The sequence below is a fragment of the Crinia signifera genome, chromosome 4 (assembly GCF_055691185.1).
Source record: "Crinia signifera chromosome 4, ASM5569118v1, whole genome shotgun sequence".
Lineage (NCBI taxonomy): Eukaryota > Metazoa > Chordata > Amphibia > Anura > Myobatrachidae > Crinia > Crinia signifera.
The window spans coordinates 165,559,542-165,572,338 of NC_139220.1; the positions used below are offsets into that span (position 1 = coordinate 165,559,542).

Genomic DNA, 12,797 nt, shown 5'->3' on the forward strand with positions numbered 1-12,797 from the left:
TGTATATATATATATATATATATATATATATATAATCAATAAAAGCATCTCCCTACAATGTGAAGGATCCAGACCAGGTTTTAGAGCAGTAGCATAACCCAGGTGTAATCAGCAGCACCTGGGATTTTCAGACATAAGGGTTTCCATGGAAGAGTCACCTTGCTCTTGATGGTGGTTTAGCCACCCAAGCAATAGGCTGGGGTGTGTGGGCTATTGTAGTAGGGACCACTGGAGTCTTTGCAAAAGTCTGTGATGCTGAGTTTGTCTGTATGCTACTGCCTGTAATAACAACTGCATATCGATTAACCTGAGATGCTGTGACCTGCTGTTCAAAAAAAAGTCTTCATTTTAGTATAATATAGTGATAATAAATTAATTAAATACAATTATTGCCCAGAGTGTGCAAGTACTCAACTGTAGAGCAGGAGTGCTTGGCCATTAAGTGGGCAGTTGAGTCATTAAGGTATTAGTTACTGGGACAAGAGTTTTTGTTGGTCACAGACCATGCATCCTTACAGTGGATGCATACAAACAGGTGAGGCATCATCCGGGAAAACAGCACCTCAATGCTGATGTCCTTTCCAGGAGGTGTGTAGTTCCTGATCCTCCAAGCAACCCTACGGTGAAGCTAGTTTCTGGAAAGTGGTGGAGGGCTGTGTACCCAGGTGGGTGACGCAGAGAGCTCGCCTGAAAATTGTGTAGCTTCATCAGGGTGGTTGAAGCTAAGGGGGCAGGAGTGTGGCAGAGTCAGTATCTCCCCACATGAAAGTTATGTGGAGGATCCAGACCAGGTTTTAGAGCAGTAGCATAATCCACGTGTCGAATCAGAAGCACCTTGCTCTTGATGGTGGATTAGCTGCCCAAGCAATAGGGTGTGTGCGCTATTGTAGGAACCACTGGATACTTTGCATAAATCTGTGATGCTGAGATTGCCCGTTTGCTACTGCCTGCAGTAATGATTGCATATGGATTAACCTGAGATGATGTTACCTGCTGTTCATAATGAACAACAAAGTCTTCATCTGAGTCTCCGTGTTTGTGATCCTTGTCGTAGGATAGAACACCCAGTGAAGACAGCCTCCCGTCAGCAGCGTGCAGCTCACCCCATTCTGATGACGTCACCGCTACTCGATACTTCCTGTCAATGGACCGCACACCGCTGGTCGCATTGGTTGGTGGAACGCACAATCGGCGTCTGGATACCATGGAAACATCTATCAGTGCTGTGCGCCCAAGATTACGGGTGCTGCAGCTGCTGCTGGGAAAAAAAGGGAAAAGTGATACAATATTTCACCAGAATAAATATGTGAAAAAAAATTGTGAAGAGAATCTTTGTAATGGACAAAAAATGCATGACGCAAAGAGGACAGCAAAAATTACAGGATACATACGGACTGCATACTGGATCCTCATTACAAAATTTTACAGTAAGACTAAATAACTTACTGTAGTGCATGAATCACTCAATTGTCAATAGCAAGAGAAACCTCCATTTGTATAAGTTCAATAAGGAGCACAAGACCGTAAGTACTGATGAATCAATGGTTAGGACATGTGAAAAAACAGGATGATGGGGCTCAAAATCTATGGTAAAAAAATGGGGCATAAGACAATTGCTCGTTCAACCCTCGTGAGGTGACAGTGTCGAGTCTGGAAATCCAACGGGCTTCTTGCTGTACTAACTGTTTTCCACGATCGCCTCCTCTCACTGATGCTTCAACCTGGTCAATCAGTTTGTATCGCAGCTGTGCTAAGGAGTGCATTGCGGCTTGAAAGTGCCGTGCGACTGGCTGATCTGTTACCGAACCTTCACAAGCATGTTGGATACTGGACCTATGGAAGTTATATAGTCTAAATGTAAAATTTTGTTATGAGGATCCAGTATGCAGTCCGCATGTATCCTGTAATTTTTGCTGTCCTTTTTGCGTCATGCATTTTTTGTCCATTACAAAGATTCTTTTCACAATTTTTTTCACATGTTTATTCTGGTGAAATATTGTATCACTTTTCCCTTTTTTTTTCCAGCAGCAGCTGCAGCACCCGTAATCTTGGTCGCACAGCACTGATAGATGTTTCCATGGTATCCAGACACCGATTGTGCGTTCCACCAACTAATGCGACCAGCGGTGTGCGGTCCATTGACAGGAAGTATCGAGTAGCGGTGACGTCATCAGAATGGGGTGAGCTGCACGCTGCTGACGGGAGGCTGTCTTCACTGGGTGTTCTATCCTATAAAGGTAATTACTGTACTGTGTATGCTTTATCCCTGACGAAAAATCTAGTAAAGATTTGAAACGTTGGCTACAGCAGAAGTCTGTGTCTGACTTATTTCTAAAAAATCCTTGGAGTGCCGCCCGAACACCCGATATACTACAGTGTTTCACAACAGAACACTGAGGGAAGGCAACCAGATTTATTTATATCGTTTATGGAGTGCCGTTCCACTGGACAATAATATATATATATACATATACATATATATATATATATATATATATATATATATAGATAGAGAGAGAGAGAGAGAGAGAGAGAGAGAGAGAGAGGTTATGGAATACCGCACTCACTCTAACTCATAGAACAACTCAGTGGTGCTCCACTTTTAAAGACATCAAAGTCCCATAAATAGCACATTTTTGTAGAAGCAGGCTTCTACAAAAATGTGCTATATATATATATATATGTATATATATATATATATATATATATACATACATACATATGTGTATGTCTTAAAATTGAATAATATTAAGATGTTCAGGTTTTCTAAATGTCAGGCAAATGGATTATGTAATGACAACACATCCATTTACTAACAATATATTACAGCTCCATTCTGATTTCCTGGTGTCACATAAAAGGATTTGGCTTTTATCTTCCCAAAAAGCCTCTCAAAGTTTAGATTTAATGTTTAACCAACAATACAGCTATTTATTCAACTACACACACATGACTGTAAATGCTATTTGCAAAAAGACTGTGAATGTGCACTTTGTTGTATATTTACAGAAAGGTAAATAAATCCAAGACTCCTCTATATTTACATGTGTGTAGGTAGGTTCACTGACACAATGACATACAGTTGTTGTGGTGAATGAAGAAGGGCTACTGAGCTCTCAATGTTTGATGGTCAGATGTCTGGATGAACTGATCTGTTACAGTCAAGAGCACGTCCATTTTTTTCGAACTCTCTGATGAATCAGATATGTTTCTCTTTTCAGATGAATGCTTTTAAAACACTGCAAAGTAGGTCAGCATCAAAGAAAGGATGCTTCCTTTAAGTGTTTTTTTTTTTTTTTTTTCATTTTATGTTTTCTTTTATCTGCTAGAATCTTCAAAGCAACTGGGCAATGCACAATCAGCAAAAGAAAATGGACTACAGTAAATGGCTCTATTATACAAACCATGAGCAAATATTCCCTGCTTCCTGTGGCAAATAATATGTTTACCATTACGCTTCTCATATGAGAAAGCAAAAACAAACTGTGTTAAATAAATAATTATATTAATAATAACATCAGAGCAGCGATGGCATACATTTTCTATACGTCTGCAAAAGGCTCATTTTTATTAATGTACACAGATGGATTTCTAAAATTTTCTGTTAAATTTGCTACAAACACCTGTAATTGACTAATACATTGATTTGAGCAACTTGCTAGTTTTGTAGAGCAGTTAGACATATATGGGACCAGAAGCTAGTTGCATGCAGGTCCAATTGAACAATTGTGTGCCTATTACGTGCTTACTAATTATATCATGTGCTTAATATAGATACTATGTTTTTTTTTTTTATAGTTGATACATGTGGTTACAACCAGTTGTACTTTTCTATTATTTTTGTTACTTTTGAGGTTTTATGTGATTGTATTAGGATATTTTGCCATTTATTATAATTAAATAATGATAAATGTCATATTATTGATTAAATCAATTCCTGTCAATGCGTAGTTCTATCTTTCATATTTTCCGTTTTCTGATTTTGGGATATTGAGCTACCCCAAATAGAACAGCAGCAATAGACAGGAAAGTGAGGTCCGACAATAAAAATCTAGTAATACTACTATATAAAAACTCTATCTGTAGTGCAGGACTTTATTTATTTATATATATATATATATATATATATATATATATATATATATATATATATATATATATATATATATATATATATATATATAGCTCATGCCAACTATTTCAATAGGTGCTTTGGGACAGGTCTGTTGGTAACTGCATCACCTATAAAAGTATAGTTGCTGTGAGCTTTGGACTAGAGAGAATACCTGAAATCTAAAACTAATGTAATAGGTATGTTTATGGTAATTATTTTGAGCAATAGAGTAGAACAGCAGAAAAGTGGGGACCCTTGCCAGAGGCTGCAGACGTAAATGCATTGATCAATACATGAACTAAATCTCCACTGTTTATTATTAGTTAATTTAGTGAGTGCAAAGCCTTCAATCCAATCAGGAGACAGCCCACGAGGTATGATTGGCTGAAGGCCCAGTAACAGGGACAGTGAGGGCTGGGGTGAAGGCAGGAGAAGCGCGTACTGCGCTACCCCCCCCCCCCCCCCAACAACAGCAGCAGCAACAATGGTGAGTTGCACTGCTGGTGGGAAATTCTGATACTGTGGGGGCATACCTGGCACTGTGGGGGCATATGTATATCTGGCATTGTGGGGGGGGGGGGGGGGGGGCATATGTGTATCAGCACTGTGGGGGTGTATCTGGCACTGTGGGGGATTTCACAGCTTTGCGCTAAAAGCTCCCAATGTAGAGGGATAATATGCTTGTGTGGTGGTGGGGGAGAGTATAGTAGTACAGTATGCACTGTATATATTTACACATAGTATAGAGCTCTCCAAATGTTAATTACGGTAATCTAAGTTAAACATAATATTTAGTTTTATTTAAGGTTTTTTTTTTCTTCACAAAAATGGATCTGTAGTATAAATTGACCGACTCCACCTGCTCCTTTTACAGTCATGGTTCTGTGTAGCCCATCTGCTGCCCGAGTAGGGGAATATTAGTGATGTCCAACTGATTTATTATTACATCTATTGGCATGTAAAAAGGTGAAAAAATGGAAACAAACAATTGAGACTTTGCAGAAAGAATATATATATTTTTAAATTTATTTCTCTACATTTTGTCCTCTTTCCTCATAATCTTGCTGTTTGGAACAGCTGCATAGTAAACCTCATTATAGGCACAGTTGTTCCAAACTGCATATACAGATTGAATGCATATTAAGCTTAAACACATTAAAGGCTGTACTAGTGTACCTAGTGTCCTTTTCAAAGCAGTAGCAGGCTCTTGTAAAAAGTAGTTATATGTAAATCTTTACTGACAATTTATAAATTCATAATAAAAACAGTAGTCAAAATCCAGGTTAAAAAAAGCCCCAAAAAGCATTGTGGAATACTTGCATAGATGCTGCATTTTTATCATTTACTGTATACTCTAGCATGAAGTGAAACCAGAATGCAAGCTATTGGACACATCTAGTACTGTAAGTCACATTCATTATCAACATGCTGATTGAAAAGCAGTATATTTATTTCTTAATTGTATTGCAATGCTCAAGGAGACTACACAAATGAAGCATATGTTCTACCTGAAATCAGTATTAGTTTTTTCAGTTTTACATTTATTTTTTAAAGCAAATATCGAAGGTATATATATATATATATATATATATATATATATATATATATATATATATATATATATATATATATATATATATACAGTATATCTATCTATCTAGATATATATATATATATATATATATATATATATATATATATACAGTATATCTATCTATCTATCTATCTATCTATATATATATATATATATATATATATATATATATATATATATATAAACCATATCAGAGATAACATACAATGATAAACAAGAAACAATAGGATATAATACCACACACTTCCACTGGGTAGACTTGTTCACCATTATATATCCTAGACTACAGCGACATGCATGGCACATCTAGATGCAGTATTACAATTGGCACCTTTGGGGGTATCTAATATTGATCCAGACTGTCGGAACATTTCCAACAGTCTGATTGTTGTCTGTTTCCGACAGCAATTTGACAATCGGAATTCAATCTTCCAACGGAAACGTACCAACAGTCGGAACGAAGGCTGATTATTGAAAACAAGGCAGATTCCAGTTTTTAATAAGCCGCATCTGCAAGACTTTAATGCAGTCGGAAATGGCTTATTTGGATAGATGTCAATTTACTCATCACAAACAATTATACATGATCATTTATGTATAAGATCTAGGACAACAAAATATGTGTGCATTGACTATTAATACAAGTAGATGACAAAATGATTATAATTATCTCCAGTGACAAAATGTATTTCATTATCTCTGTGAAAAATATAAATCCCAAATTGACCAGACTGAAGCCAACAATGTCACATTGGTTTCTACACAGAGTTTGCCCTTAAAATGTATATCTGCCCACGGTCAGATCAAATGCCCTGTACACAGGGTGCGATTTAGTGTCACTTTCGATTCCATTTGGACTAAATAATCCAAATGGACTCAAAAGTAATCCTGATTATATTAGCCACATTCGATGCAGATTCAATCTGATGCGCGGCCCTGGGGCATCGGGATCGAAAGGAGAAAAAGAACGTGCAAGCAAGTCTATTTCTGCTTCGATCTACTATGCTATTGAAAGAAGTGCCATACTGCTAAATGCAGCATGCCCCTCCGCGCGCCATCCCTCCTGGCCGATGCCGGCAACCCACAGGCCATTGATATCAAATTGGCCCATGTGTACACCCCTTAAGTGTCTCTTTTATATAGTGATGCAAATACATAAAATGTTAACATTTACTTTAAATAAAAAGTCATGTGAAAGTGACCAGCAGTAGAGTATCTGTCCCAATACAGATATACTGCAAAACCTTACTGTAGATCAGGGTTGCCGACTCTCCCGGAATGTCCGTGAGACTCCCGGAATCATGGGACATCTCACAGACTACCGTAAGAGGGCCCCCCTTTCTCCCGCAGCTGCTGGTGCTTCTCTTCCACGATCTGCGGCTGATCTGTCCCAGTACGCAGAACCTGTCCCCATAAAACGACGCCCGGCATACAGCGGCGATATGCGATCTCTGCTGCTGCCACTGGCGGGTGGTGCCGGGACCAGGCCTGGGGATCGGCCCGGGGAAAGTCCTGGAGAGGATGGAGGAGCCTGTAGCGGGTGGACACCGTGCTGCTGGCAGGGGGCACCGGGAGCGGCTGGGGGGCTTCACCCTAAAAACAGTACTGCCCACAGCTGGGGAGACCCCGATCAACTGCAGCCTGGAGGCGTTCAAGAGGTGAGAGCTTCCCAGGGGGTACATGCAGTGTACGCTGTGCTGTGCATAGGGCTGCCCGGGAATGTGAACACACTGCTCGGCCGTGTCACGGGGGTGTGGAAGGTGCACACTTTCAATGCATTGTACGCTGTGCTTTGCATAGGGCTGCCTGGGAATGTGAACACACTGCTCGGCCATGTACAGCAGCACACAGGGGTGTGGAAGGTGCACACTTTCAATGCATTGTACGCTGTGCTGTGCATAGGTCTGCCTGGGAATGTGAACACACTGCTCGGCCATGTACAGCAGCACACAGGGGTGTGGAAGGTGCAGACTTTCAAAGCATTGTACGCTGTGCATAGGGCTGCCTGGGGATGTGAACACACTGCTCGGCCATGTACAGCAGCACACAGAGGTGTAGAAGGTGCACACTTTCAAGCTATACACCCACATAATGTGCCCAGGCACACACTATACCAGGGTTGCTGACTCACGGATTCCCGGAAAAAGGTCCCCCTTCTGCCGCTTCGCTTCCGCGATGTGTATTGCGCATGCGCTAGATAACGGCAATGATGCAGCCAACACCCCCTGGCGGCACAAGTCCCGCCCCCTGGAGACACAAGGCCTGCCCCCTGGTTTTTACTTTTCTCCCTGAATTGATTTTTCAAAAGTAGGCAACCCTGCTGTAGATTAGACATTGTGCTCTGTTTTCAGTAGAATAGTTTTGTCATTTAAGAATTTTATAATAATTAAATGCCTAAGAGACTGGAAAAATGAAAGGTTCCTACAAAAATGACAAAATATTAATCATATGTAGTATATTTTAATGCAGTTGATAAATGAAGATACAATTTTCTTAGTTGTAAACAAGACTTAAATAATTACCCATAGCACTTATTGACATGCACAAACTGACTCTCCTGATGTCTGGTTGCTAAAGCTTAAATTGTTACTTTATAGTTAAATACATCAGCTTATTATAGTGAGAAGTAAGGTACTTGTGGAGTATCACAGCTCCCACGACCTGTATCGTATGCAGATCGTATGCTAAAAACCGCATCGCATGTGGCATACGATGGCACACGATGCGATGCTTTACCGATTTTTGACCATTTTTGCTCAAAAATCGTATGCCATCGCATGGCATCGTATGCCATCGCATGCCATATGTAGTGGCATACGATGGCATACGATGCGATACGATGTTTTACCAATTTTTGAGCATTTTAGCTAAAAAATCGTATGCGATCGCATCGGATGCCATACGATGGCATGCGATGTGATCGCACCCGATTTTGCATTGAAATGCATCAGAATGCATTGAAATGTGTATTAAACTTGTGAAATGCCCCCAAATGCCATTTTTCATAGTGCACCACCCCCACTATCAACGTCAACCCGAAGCGTGGCGAGCGCTGCGAGCCCGCGAGGGGCGGCGGTACGCGTCCTACGACCTTTTTATACCCCCACTATCCACGTCGGCGTGGAGCTGAGAATAGAATAGTGTGGCGAGCGCAGCGAGCCCCGCGAGGGTACGCGGATACCTTCACAGCTATACGCGTCCCCTCGCGGGCTTCACAGGTATCCGCGTGCGCTCGCCACGCTTCGGGCTCGGGGGCTCGCTGCGCTCGCCACACTATTCTATTCTCAACTCCACGCCGACGTGGATAGTGGGGGTATGAAAAGGTCGTAGGACGCGTACCGCTGCGCTCGCCAGGCTTCGGGTTGACGTTGATAGTGGGGGTGGTGCACTATGAAAAATGCCATTTGGGGGCATTTCACTACTTTAATACACATTTCAATGCATTCTGATGCATTTCAGTGCAAAATCGGGTGCCATCGCATCGGATGCCATCGCATACGATTTTTGAGCTAAAATGCTCAAAAATCGGTAAAACATCGTATCGCATCGTATAACATCGTATGCCACTACATATGGCATACGATTTTTGAGCAAAAATGGTCAAAAATCGGTAAAACATCGCATCGCATCGCATGCCACTACATATGGCATACGATGCCATACGATGGGAGCCGTGATACTCCACAAGTACCAGAAGTAATGATGAAATACTACAAATAAAAGTCTGCATTCATCTGTATACACAATACAAATGAATTATAAGAAATGTACATTCATTTCTCCACTGTAAAGATGTTCATTCATAATCCCTACTGACATATGAAGATGAAACATACTGTATGTTGCTTAATAGTGGACTTTAACTCGATTGACTTGACAAGTAGTATACGAAAGGGTTAAAACACAGACTGTATTTTTACAATTTAGGAAATGGCGTACCAATTCCAATCAGCATTCACGACTTGGAACCCACAACCAGGGCCGTTTCTAGACAATTTAGCTCCCAGGGCGAAGGAAAAAAAATGCGCCCCCCCCCCAAATACACAACAGGGAATAGAAGAAATTTTGCGCGCCGGAGGCGCACGCCGAAATAGGGGGTGTGGATTAATTTAAAAGGGGGTGTGGTTTAATATAAAGGCGTGGCCTAGCAGGAAAACAATTACCTTACATCACACTTTTGCGACCTGCATGACAAGACATTGGTTACTGCAGGAGTTGTCATTGTCCTCCCGCACTTAAGTTGGCGGGCTGAAGGCCACATAGTGACATAAAAAATATAAAGGCCCACACAGTGACCTAGTACGCCTCACAGATCAAGGCCAAACAATGACAGGCTACTTAAATCATTATACACTATTTATCCATGATGCCAATTACACGTGACGCCGCACACCGTGATGACAATTACACATTACGTCGCACACCGTGATGACAAGTACACATTATGCCGCACACTGTGATGCCAATTACATATTACGCCGCACACCGTGATAAAAATTACACATTTTTGTTGCACACCATGATGACAATTACACATTATGTCGCACACCATGATGCCCATTAGACCCCACACTGTGATGCCCATTACACCCCACACTGGGATGGCAATTACGCAATACTCCCCACACCGTAATGCCCATTAGACATTATGCCCCACGAGCCGCTGCCGCACAACTGATGCCGTTTACTAATATGCCCCCACAGTGCCAGATATGCCCCCACAGTGCCACACATATATGCCCCCACAGTGACAGCTATGCCCCCACAGTGCCACATATGCCCCCACAGTGCCACATATGCCCCCACAGTGCCACATATGCCCCCACAGTGCCAAATATGCCCCCACAGTGCCACACATATATGCCCCCACAGTGCCACACATATATGCCCCCACAGTGCTGGATATGCCCCCCACAGCGCCACACATATATGCCCCCACAGTGACAGCTATTCCCCCAAAGGCCACACATATGCCCCCCACAGCGCCACACATATATGCCCCCACAGTGACAGCTATGCCCCAACAGTGCCAAATATGCCCCACAGTGCCACACATATATGCCCCCACAGTGCTGGATATGCCCCCCACAGCGCCACACATATATGCCCCCACAGTGACAGCTATTCCCACACAGTGCCACACATATATGCCCCCAGTGACAGCTATGCCCCAACAGTGCCAAATATGCCCCACAGTGCCAAATATGCCCCACAGTGCCAGATATATGCCCCCACAGTGCCAAATATGCCCCCACAGTGCCACAGATATATGCCCCCACAGTGCCACAGATATATGCCCCCACAGTGAGACAGATATATTTCCCCACAGTGCCAAATATGCCCCCACAGTGCCACAGATATATGCCCCCACAGTGCCAAATATGCCCCCCCACAGTGGAACAGATATATGCCCCCACAGTGCCACAGATATATGCCCCCACAGTGCAACAGATATATGCCCCCACAGTGCCAAATATGCCCCACAGTGCCGGAAGCAGCATACAGTGACTCACTGTCTCACTCTCTGCGTCTCCCCCTGCTGCCATCGCCTCTGCTGCTGCCTCCTCTTCATCTTCCTTGGGGAGGGGAGGGGAGCGCATCGCATGTCTCTCCTTCCCCTTCACTGAGCTGTCAGCCATTCATACATCGCGGGCTGTCTCCTGATGCGCTACCCTCCCCTCCCCTGGGAAATTAATCAGCGGCGCGGGCGGACGGTGAGAGGCGAGCCGAGAGGGGGAGGAAGGGAGGCGGCGCTGGAGGGAGCTGCCGGGCGCCCCGGCTGTTTATTAGAGACGGACAAGCCGTGCGGCGCCCCGGGCTGCTGCACGGCTTGTCCGCCTCTAGAAACGGCCCTGCCCCCCACACACAGCACACGATAAGGAAATCTGTAGTGCGGTTAGTTTATATCAGAAAGAATATAATTCAAGAAAAAGTATTAGATTGATACTAAAAAAAGGAAATAAACTATTTTAACTTTGCATGAAGAATCTTATTTTATTTTTTATGTTTACTTCTGTCATCTTTTCTCAAAACCTTGCTGCTTCGAACAGTAGCCTTGTAAACCTCATTATAGGCACAGTTGTTCAATCCGAACTACAACCATAATATTAAATACAATCTTTTTAGCATGGAACAATTTGCTGTACTGCATCCCAGCTGCCAGGGTAAATTTACTGTAAACTGATTTGTATAGACTGCTAATTATAAAGGGGTATTAGACAGGGATGCCTGTTGCCCCCTCTGTTATTAGAATTTAAAAAGTGAAAGCTACTCAATCAAATAGCAATGCCCCTCGAGTGCTGAAAGGTAAGGGAAGTTTCCCCAGCACAACAAGGGGCATTAGTAATACCCCATTTACACCGCCGCAAAAACACGGGACTTTTCCTCATGGAACCAAGTCAGCAGTGGTGTAAAAGGGGTCAACCTGTGTGCATTTACACAGGACTTCTACCCAGTTCCTGACCAGGGTAGAACATGGACAGGACCTGGGTAGTGGGCAGTGTAAACAGGTATGCGGGGTGGTCCAACCCTGGCTCCCATTTAGAGCAATGGGGATGCCCAACCTCCAGACCACAGCATCCTGTGTACGGCATCCATTCCCCTCACGGGAATGGATGCCGTATTTTGGTGCTGGGCTTGCCCCCAGTTTGACAATCAGTGGTCCCGTTGAAGTGATCGGCAGTCCGGGCGCTTTGATACAATGTCATCTCCAAGCGCTGCCCTGTTTACACTGCGGGTCGGCACCACAGTGTAAATGGTGCAAATCCTGAATGCGACATAGCTTGGAACAGTGTTCCAAAACCAGGTCGGATCCAGGATTTTGGTGTAAAAGGGGTATTATAAAGGTGCTTATCCACGGCGCAATGCGTTATAGGTGCGATTTGAACTATACAATGAGTGCTGTACAATTTGAATTTCAGTACTATGCGATTATAACAACAATGCTATGCAATTTCAATTGTATGCCATTTGGACTGCATACAGCTTCTGCTTCTTTCTCATTAACACACATATAGCTTAGTTTTTCACTTGTGTGCTGCCCTGGGTTGACTGGCTTATGCTGGCCTTTTGGGGCTTCTCACCCCAGAT

General features: G+C 42.9%; 1 protein-coding gene across 1 annotated transcript in view; it reads right to left on the minus strand.

Annotated features, from left to right (window-relative positions):
- Positions 1 to 12,797, minus strand: part of TBC1D22A (TBC1 domain family member 22A) — a 548,927-nt gene that overhangs the window by 300,885 nt on the left and 235,245 nt on the right. The window lies entirely within an intron of this gene.